The 10348-nt window shown below is 41.6% G+C and overlaps 1 pseudogene; it reads right to left on the bottom strand.

The window, feature by feature from the left end:
- The window catches only part of LOC100959350, a 17607-nt pseudogene that overhangs the window by 1105 nt on the left and 6154 nt on the right, over nt 1-10348 (bottom strand).

The raw sequence follows: 10348 nt of genomic DNA, 5'->3' as shown, positions 1-10348 counted from the left end.
CACTTCCAGAACTTAGTGAACCTTTCTGAAGAAATCCATTATTGTCTAGCAATTTCATTATAACAGTGCATTAGGGTTTAAAAATGTGAAGTGCCTGGGAAAAAGGGCTTATGTAACATTAGAAGCAAAAAGCTGATTGTAAAGTCATATCTATGCTAAGATTGTAACTATATGAAAATTAGATAACATACTGACAGTAATTTGAAAGGAACAGCTCATTTTTACCAGGGCAAGATTAGAGACCTTTTTCTTTCCTTTTTTTCTTGCTTGTTGTTACAGCATTGTTTGTACAAAACTGCCAGGTAAACATACATATTATTCCTAAAATATGGTGGAAAATCATAGTTTACTGACAGTCTAGGTATTAAAAATGATAATCTACCTTAAAATTGAATATGGAAAACATGGGGCTTGCCTGCCTTTTCTTTAATAACTATTACTTGTTCTACAAAATAAAATGGAGAACAACTTCTAGACTAGTTCTTAAAACTAGCAGAAATTAATTTCATTTATCTCCTTTGGCACCACTGACAGCAGCCTCAATTTTTTTATTTTCTTTAATGAGAAAGGATGGAACAAAATAACTTGTATTATTTTTTTTTTCTGATTATCTGTAGGTCAGAGAACGTCTTTGGGGGAAAAAAAAATACATTTAAGGAATCCTTAGTAGGGCTAGGCCATATTTGCCTGGTGACTACACTTGCTTAAGGAGAGAATGGTGGCTGGGTGCTAACAGCCAGGTTTGAATCCCTAAATTACAGGTCTGCAAATTCAACTCAGAAAATAACCATATAGTTCCCCTGTTTCTTAGCCCTCTATTTATTCAGTGTTTCACCCCCCACCCCAGGTACCTGTTGTCCATAAACAACACTGAATATAGAATTAGGATCCATCTTACACTGAATAAGCATTTCTTTCTGTTGAGAAATTTCCATTTACTTTTAAAATCAAATGATTCCTGTCCCTAAGAAGTAGCTGCCTTTTGTTGTGGAGTGCCATTAAGAGGTTAAGAAAATCTGTGGCTAGTTCTGACTTTACCTGCCTGAGAGCTTAGGTCCCTCCATGCAATTCAGTCCAACAAAAACGTTCCCAGCTGAGTGGCTTCCCAGAGCTGGTGGGTCAACAAGCTCTCCTAGGAGGGCTGTGGAAACACCATCCTGGCCCTTGGTTAGCACAGTTCATGCTGGACTTCTAAACAGGTCAGTCAGTTCCTGGACTGCATGCTCTTAACCTTCCCCTTCACATGACTGGTTATATGTGGGGAGCATTATCAGCTGCAAAAATAAATAAGTCCATGCTACAATAACAAGCAATCTTCTCAGCAGCAAATAAACTACCCAATATTGGTAAGTTGACTGCCCCACTAAAGAGAAGGAACTTCATTCTAGGAGCAACAGGACCAAGGGGGAATCATTTTCAGAAAGGACAGGGCTCATGAGATCTGAGTTTAGGATGAGAACTAAACCTATAGACAGGGTGAATATAAATTGCAAAGGGCAGAGACTGGCTGGAATTGGAGAACTAACCCAAGTGTGTTGGAATTGTTTAATTGACCCAACCCAGGCAATGATGGTAGGAATGGAAATGGGGTATGCGACAGAGTTTATACGGGACAACAGATGAGATGTCAATTAATGAAAGAAAGCACAGTGTAAAAACATCATTAAGAAGATGCTAAAGTTTCCAGCTTAGATTATTGAGTCTCAGTGATGCCATTAAAATAACCAAGGAACCAAGAGGAGAAGTTGGTTTGGGGAAGATAAGAATGAGTTGGGTTTTGGATACAACAATGGAAAACATCTGCAGGGACATCCCTGGGGAACACCCCAGCAGACTGTCAAGATGTGCAAGGGCTAGAAAAGAGCATTTAACAGCACAGACTTAGAAATTAAATCCCCGTCTGGCCACTTAGATTGAGCAGTCTTGTATAAGATATTTAAACTTCTGAGTGGACTATCTTCTTTATCTGACAAATGAAGATAGTGATTATAAGGTTTTGTGGGTATTAAGACACAGGTATATAAAGCATAGTGTCTGACCCATAGTAAATACTCAAAAGAAAATCATCTCCCCCTGCACTGCTATTATAATCACTTCCTGTTCTCCCTGTTTTATCCTTTGCCACCCTCAGTACAACTCTGCATGGCACTCAGAGATCTTGTTACAGCAAAGATGAGACCTCTTTCACGCCTCTGCCTAGAACTGTTGACAGGTGTCTCTGACCCATGGTCCATAAAATTCAGCATTCTTATTCTTTGAATGTGCCAATCTCACGCTAGCCTCAAGGCCTTTCCATTTGCTGTTCCCCCTTCCCAGATTCTTTCTTCATCCACCCCAGACACCCCCTGTTCTGTTACTCAATTTTTATTTATCCACAGAACATTACTATTTGAAATGAAAAATTTGAACATGTCCTCATGACTTTGTCCGTTCCCTTTCTTCAAGAAGAATGTCAGCTCTTTGACTGCATGTCTGTCTTATTTCCCACCTTATCCTCAGTGTCTGGGACATAGTTGTTGAATGAATAAATAAATGAATAAGTGAACAAACATACCTGGAAGGATTGTGAATCCTTAAAGATAAAATGTGCATTTCATCTCCAGTAAGATGTAAAAGTCTGACCCAGAAGCATAAGCCCTTGATTCTGGGTTACTGTATCCTGGATGCTTCACTGAGGTAAGTCAATTAACCTCTCTGGCCCCCATTGTCCTTCTCACTATAAAAGAGCAAACAATTGCCACTCCCTTGACCAAGGCGGATGCAGCGAAGAATAAGCGACATGAAATCTGGCAAGTGCCTGGAGTTTTACAAGAGAAGACACTCTATTTAAACTGCTCAACCCATCATAGAGATGGCAGGCACAGGCCAAAATGGCATAATTGAAATCTCCAAAGTCACATCAAATCACTGGATTATAAATCCTCAACAGGTCCTGAAACAATAGCCTATCAGAATTTCCACTGAGCTACAGTGATAATGTCAATCCCAGGATCACAATTCACTGTGGTAGTTCCCGAAACACTATGAAAAATAAGGCCACTCCCCAAATGGATTAGTAATCACAAAGAAAATGCAAAACACGTCTCACCAGGCATGAGCAACACCCCAACTCCCAGACTCCTGACTTTCCTCTCTATGTGAATGCATCCATCCACATGCCTCGGGCACACAGGAGCCCACTGCTGGAGCTTGGTCAGCACCTCCTGGGAGCCTTACTCACAGACTCCAAACAAACTGAAGAAAATAGCTTTGTCTTGAGCCCCCCTGCAGGCCCGGGAAGTGGAAGCTGGATAGTGGCTCAGCTCAGGATGATTCTGACGAACAACATGCCTCTCTGCTTACCCACCTTCTGTGAAGTCTTTGGTAGGACAAAGAAATCCAGAAAGATCGACATATCTGGCATAGGGATTTAAAACACGGACCCTTCATGTGGATGGTCCCAGGTTATTCTGCCTTTGTCACTTACCATTTGTGTAACTTTAGGCAAGTCATTCTAAACCAGTGTTTTTCTGCCTTTTTTATCTCATGGCACTCTTGAATCTATAGTTAAACTTCTGCGGCACACTTAAATTATGTTGACCATAAAAAAAGAGTGGAAATAAAAGAATATACTTACTGTGCTTTGAACTTCTTTTGAAAATAATTTGATGAACTTTAAAATTTTTCACTGCACACTTAAGATCCTCTCACGGACACCAGTGGGTTGCCGCACACTGATTGAAAATCACTCTTCTAAACTCTCAGAGGCTTCACTTTTAATGTGTAACATGAGGATAATTATGCTTACTTTTAGTAGATTGTTATAAGGACAAAAGGAAATTTAGGGTAAAACACTAACATGCTCGCATGCTCATGCTAGCTAATTATATGAATCAATACCTAATAATTAATTGCCAGTAGTAATATCTGAATCCAAGTTATTTCTTTTTAACTCATCCAGAAAAATATTGATTGGTCATCTGCTCGACGTCAGGCATCGTGGTAGACATTGGGGATCTCTGAGGCTGCTGTGGTTGCTGGAACCGCGTGCAGGAAACAGCCGGTATATGGATTGAAGTACAAGCTTGCAAGAGGTGAGACTCCCCCACCAGTGCAGTAGAGCCCCCAGTAACCCCGCCATGGCCTTTTATTGAAACAATGTCCAACAGGTGTGGGGGTCCCGCGTGCAAGGACTACGTGCTTGCTGATCACTACGTGCCCTTTCCCCACAGGCTCGACTCCCACCCTGATGCACCACAAATGTTCAAGGGCCACCACCTGCTTGCTAACGAGCGCTCGATCTTATCTCATTAGAGCTCTCCGTTGCTTAAGGGTTCATCTCCAGGCTGCAAAACATCTCCATGCTGGCCAGGAGATTGTCCCGCTCACAGAGCCTTCCTCAAAAACCAGTGGCCATTCCTATAACCATGGTGCTCAGTCTCCTACAGGAGATGCAACAATGAACCTGGTAGACCAGTCCCTACCTGCATGCAGTCAACAGACTTGTAAACAGGCAATTACTGTGCAAGTCTGTAAAGGCTAGGATGGGGAGAACTAAGAGTGTACTGAGAGCACCTGGAAGGAACAGCCAGTGGCTTGGGGAGACAGGAAGGCTTCTTGGAGGAAGCAAAGCTTACCATGCACCAAGGATGGCATCTAAAGGTTGAGGAGGACGGAGCAAAGAAAATCCTATTTGCAGAGGCCCAAAGAATAGAGAGCAAGGCATTCTCAAGTTGCAGAAAACAGGTTTGAGCAAGGCACATAAGGCTGGCAAGAAGCATCCTTGTAAGTCCTTGTTCAGGAGTATGTACTCTAATCTAAAAGCCACTGGGAAGAACAAGGTAAGATTTAAGCCAAAGCATGGCTTGGTTGTGCATAGGTCAGTACAAAAGTGTTGAGACAGACTATGTCATGGTCCATTATTTCACTTCCAAGAAACACAGTCGACACTGCCCCTTCTGATTCACCCATGCAAGTTTCACCTTGCTTGACTTATTGGTGTTTCTGCGAGGGCTTCATTCATTTCCATCTGCACACATTTTATGTTTCTTTTTCTTTTTCTTTTTTTTTTTTGAGACAAAGTCTCACTACGTTGCCCTCAGTAGAATGCTATGGCTTCACAGCTCACAGCAACCTCAAACTCTTGGACTTAAGCGATTCTTTAGCCTCAGCCTCCCAAGTAGCTGGGCCTACTGGCTCCCGCCACAACGCCTGGCTATTCTGTTGTTGTTGTTGTTGTTGCTATGGTTGTCATCATTGTTTAGCAGGCCTGGGCTAGGTTCAAACCCACCAGCCTCGGTGCATGTGGCCAGTGCCATAACCACTGTGCTACGGGTACTGGGCCAAATTTTATGTTTCTTGATGTTTGTGTATCTCAAAACTTTTGTAATGACCCACATATTTATGTTTATTTATCACAGAGTGATTACCCTGGTTGCAGTGTGAAAAATAGATTAAGCAAAGAAACCATTATGAGTCTATAAATTAGGGAAAAATCCCACAAGGATGTAGACCAGGGGACATATTCTAGAGATGTTCGAAAGGGATAATGGTTGGACTTGGCAATTGATGAGAAGGTAGAACAAAGGAGAAGAAGGGGAAGAAGATTGAAATCCATCGAAATATAGTGCAATTTACTGAGCTAGGAAGCACAGGGAAGGTATAGCGTCAGGTGCATTTGATATACTTATAGGGCTCTCAGGTAGAAATATTCAGCAATTAGGTGATTAATCAGGCCCCAATCTTTTTCCTGTCATCATCATCCTCATCACACTTACTAACTGCCACAATGATTCAGCCACACGGGATTTCTGTTCCTCAAATGCACCAAGTTAATTCTTTCTCTGCATCAGCTATTCCCTCTACCAGGAATCTTCTTCCCTAAGGTGGTCAATTGCCTGGCTTCTTGTCATTCAAAAGTCTGTGTAGACATTGCCTCCACAGAGATCTCTTCTTTGACCATTCAACCTAAACTTTTCCCAAAGACACTTTAATCACCCCGTTCCATTTAGCATCATCACTACTCTTAGCACTGTCAGAAATTACCTTATTCTTCTACTCATTTACTTTTTTCTCGTCACCCACACTTTAGATTTACACTGTCCTATACTGTAGTCACCAGCCACACGTGGCTTTGCACTAGCCACTTCTCAAGGACTTAGTCGTAGATGGCTAGTGGCTGCCATCATGGGCCACACAGATATAAAACATTTCCATCATTGTAGAAAGTTCTATTCGGGCAGCCCTAGAAAGAATGCTCCTATGTGAGAAATTTCTATATTCCCAGAGTCTATAAAAATGTTTTCCAAACTGTAGGCCATGGCCCACCTGTAGATTGAGAAATTTAATGAATTGTAATCAATATTAGTTTTAAGGAAATAAAAGAGAAAATAACAAAGCATATTACATTAAACATATCACAGTAAGAATGTCTTAATGAAATTTTATGTACATGTGTGTCCTAGGTGATATTATAAATTGTATCACCCAGGACACACTCACGAGGACTATATCACTATTATTGTCTGACACAGTTTTTTAAGCATACACATGGTACCTGTACATAGTATGTATACCATATACACATAGTACCTGTATATAATATGGGCTAAAATGTTTTTGTTGAATCAATAAATAAATGAAGTGTTTTGACAAAACTTATCTGTTTTAAGGAAATTTACCTCCAACTACCTTGTGAGGTGGGAATTACTATGCCCATTTTGAAGATGAAAAAAGTAAAACTGAGACTAAGAGAGCAAAGTGGCAGGAATGGAAAGTAAGAGCTGGGTGTTGTTGGCTCCAAATATGATGCTTACTAACTCTGGCTCCAGAGTGTCAAAAGAGACCGGAAGCTCAAAGGGAACCCCAAGGAAGCCCACAATTGGAGGGTGAGCAGAGAAAGGGTTTCGGAGGAGAGGGGCAGCCAGAGAGGACCTGCAGAAAGGAGAGAGAGTATGTGGGAAGGGGGTTGGTCAGCACTATGAAATGGGAAAAGAGACTGAAAAATTCAATAAGTTCAGCACTGGGGAGAATGTTAAGGACTTTGGCAGGAATTGTTTCAGTGAAGTCATACAGCACTGAAGGCCTAGGGGAGGCTGAGGGAGGAGGCTGTGAAGGAGGGAAAGGAAGGGCAATCAAAGCACAGTGTCCACGTGTTTACTTTTAAGATGGGACAATTGTGTACTGACGTGCAATGAGAGAGTGACAGAGAGAGACAGCATAGTTAGAAGAGCAGAGTTCCTGAAAAGACGGAAGGTGAGGAACTCCAGGTAGGCGAAGGGCAACTATTGGCCTTGGATAGAGGAAAGAACGTTCCTCCTTGTGAAGAGGAAAGGGAGGAAAGAGACCTGCACAGAGATAAAGTGGAAGGCTCTAGGCTGAGACACTGCAGGGGCTCCTCTCCAACCGCCTCTTCCTTGCTGTGAATGACAGGAGAGCAGGAAAGCTGTGGAATCACCTCTGCTTCTGGAAAATAAGCAAGGTTTCTTTCACATTCACATCAGCATAAACCCTCAAAAGCTTGTTCATAGCTCTTCTAAATCAGCCAAAACGTCCCCCCATCACAGGGCACTGAAGGATTGGAAATACAAAATACCGACACACACATCCCCCATCCCACCCCCATCAGGAAAGAGTGGAAGGGACAGCTGCCAGGGACGCAGGATTAAGGGACAGTACAGGGAGTCCCTTGTTGAAGATGGAGCCCATGAACTTTAGTGACACCAGTCAGCTACATCCTGGAAATAACTGGAAAATCTTACTCTAATCGAGCTGATTAACACATCACGCCTTTTGTAATAAAAACCTGACCCCTTCCCTCCTGTGAACATTTAAAACCTCAAAGAAACAAACATCCAGAAGAGAGGAAAAGAAAAAATGTAATAAACATAGCTATTTTTGTGGGACTGTTCAGACTGTCGAGTGCATACAAGGTAAACCACAGTTGTACCCTTTTTACCACTCCTTTGAGCCTTATGCATTCACTGTCCCCAACATTGCATGATAGATGTATACGATGGTGTTCATATTACAAGGTTTATTAGAAGTTGGATAATCATAAGCTCTCAAAAACCTGTTCGGAGTTGTCCCACATCAAAAAAAAAATTTTTTTTTGAGACACACTCTCACCAAGGCCCCCTTTAGTAGAGTGCTGTGGCATCACAGCTCACAGCAACCCCAAATTCTTGGGCTTAAGCAATTCTCTTGGCTCAACCTCCCAAGTAGCTGGGACTATAGGAGCCCACCACAATGCCTGGCTTTTTTGTTGTTGTTGCAATAGTCATTGTCGTTTAGCTGGCCTGGGCCAGGTTCGAACCTGCCAGCCTGGGTGTATGTGGCCAGCACCCTACCCACTGAGCTACGGGTGTCACACACCTATATCAAATTTTTCAAGCGCCCTCCATCACTGTGTAGTGACATAACAGTGGTACAAAATATTAGAATGAATTCCATTCCCAGTGCTAACAAGTTCTTGCTGTTTTCCTTTTCCTGAAAGGCTCTACTGTTCTCCACCACCCTCACAGTCTCTCACCCCCATTCCCTTCCAGTGAGTCAATGTCCTCCTCTTTCCATAAGGCTCCTCACATCTCCTCCGCAGAGCCCCCAATGCCTTTTTTGCAAACACATTGGCAGTGGAATTGCCACCTGGTGCTCTCCATTGCCCAGCCAAACTCTGCAAGGCAGCATCAGATCTTCCTGTGCTCTGCAACTACACCTGCCTGAATCAGGGCTGACCAAATGGAGACCTCAAGAGTGTGGAAGTCCCCCACAGCCATCTAGAGGGAAAGTCATCTCTCTGTTGCATGCCATGCACCCCCCCCCCCAAAAGTCCAGATATATCAAGATTTTTAAAAGAACAAAAAAAGTTGAAGAACCAGGAAAAAAAATTATGGGAGAATTTTTTAATAATGTTGAAGAAGCAGAAAAAGCCTTTCCAAACTTTTCTATAAAACTCAGAAGCTATAAAAGCAAAGATTGAATGGCTTCAACTACATAAAAATTAAAAGTTTCAGTATATCTCAAAACACCACAGGCAAGATAAAAAAAAATACTGTATTTTTACATAGCAGTCTAATGTCTAATTTCCTCACTAAATAAAGAGCTCTTAAAAATCAATAAGAAGAAAAGTGGCAAAGGGCAAAGAATAAGAAGAGAATCCATAGGCTCGGTGCCTATAGCTCAACCGGCTAAGGCGCCAGCCACATACACCTAAGGTGGCAGGTTCAAATCCCCAGCCCGGACCTGCCAAACAACAATGACGGCTGCAACCAAAAAATAGCCGGGCGTTGTGGCGGGTGCCTGTGGTCCCAGCTACTTGGGAGGCGGAGGCAGGAGACTCGCTTGAGCCCTGGAGTTGGAGGTTGCTGTGAGCTGTAATGCCACGACACTCTACCCAGGGGGACAGCTTGAGGCTCTGTCTCAAAAAAAAAAAAAAAGAAGAGAATCCATAATAAAAGATAAAAAATGATTTCAATGTACAAAGAGGTATATTCTATTCATGATTTTTAAAAAGATGTAAATGTAAGCTATAATGTGAAGCCATAATTCAACAGTCAGATTGACAAAGATCGAAATATTTAAGAACATTATGTTGGCAAGTATTTGTAGAAACAGGCATATTCTTAAATTGCTGATGGGAATATAAGTGAGCATAACCCTTGCAATATAACAATAATCACTAAAACAAGTACACATAATCCTGGGACCAGAAACTGATTCCTGCATATTTATCTCACGAATATATTCCCATAGGGGAAAATGCATCTTTGTAATAGCCAAAAATCAAAACAACCTAAATGGCTCACAGTTAGGAAGACTGAGACAATGTTATTATGTATTGAAATGAGATAATCTTCAAAATATAGCTAAGGGGGAAGTGTGGTGGTTCAGAATGGTGTATACAGTATGCTGTCATCTCTACAAAAAATACATGAATATATATGAACATATTATACATGTGTATATATGCATATGTTTATATAATAAATATGCAACATATCCCTAGAAATATACAGTGGAAGCTCTGTACATTGACCACCCAAGGAACTGTAACAAACTGGTCCACACACAGAGGTGATCAATATTAGGAAGTAGGCCTACTGTACTGATACGCACATGTGGTGCGTGGCCGGTCTGTGAAAATTAGATAAATTTAAGGAGGTGGTCAACTATGGAGGTTCTACAGTACACATAAAATAGTGTACACATTACACTAATATGTGTATACAGTACACATAATAGTGATTGGGAAAGAAAGTAAATGGCTGAAAAACAAAGAAAGGGTATAAACCATTAAACATACTCAATGTATACATTCTGAATTTTTAATAGATGTTAACATATTAAAAATATCAATATCCAGCAAACTTAA

Source organism: Otolemur garnettii, unplaced genomic scaffold (genome assembly GCF_000181295.1).
Source record: "Otolemur garnettii isolate 467f Iridium unplaced genomic scaffold, OtoGar3 scaffold00070, whole genome shotgun sequence".
Lineage (NCBI taxonomy): Eukaryota > Metazoa > Chordata > Mammalia > Primates > Galagidae > Otolemur > Otolemur garnettii.
Note: the sequence above shows the minus strand (reverse complement) of the source record. Positions and strands in the feature narration are given on the sequence as shown.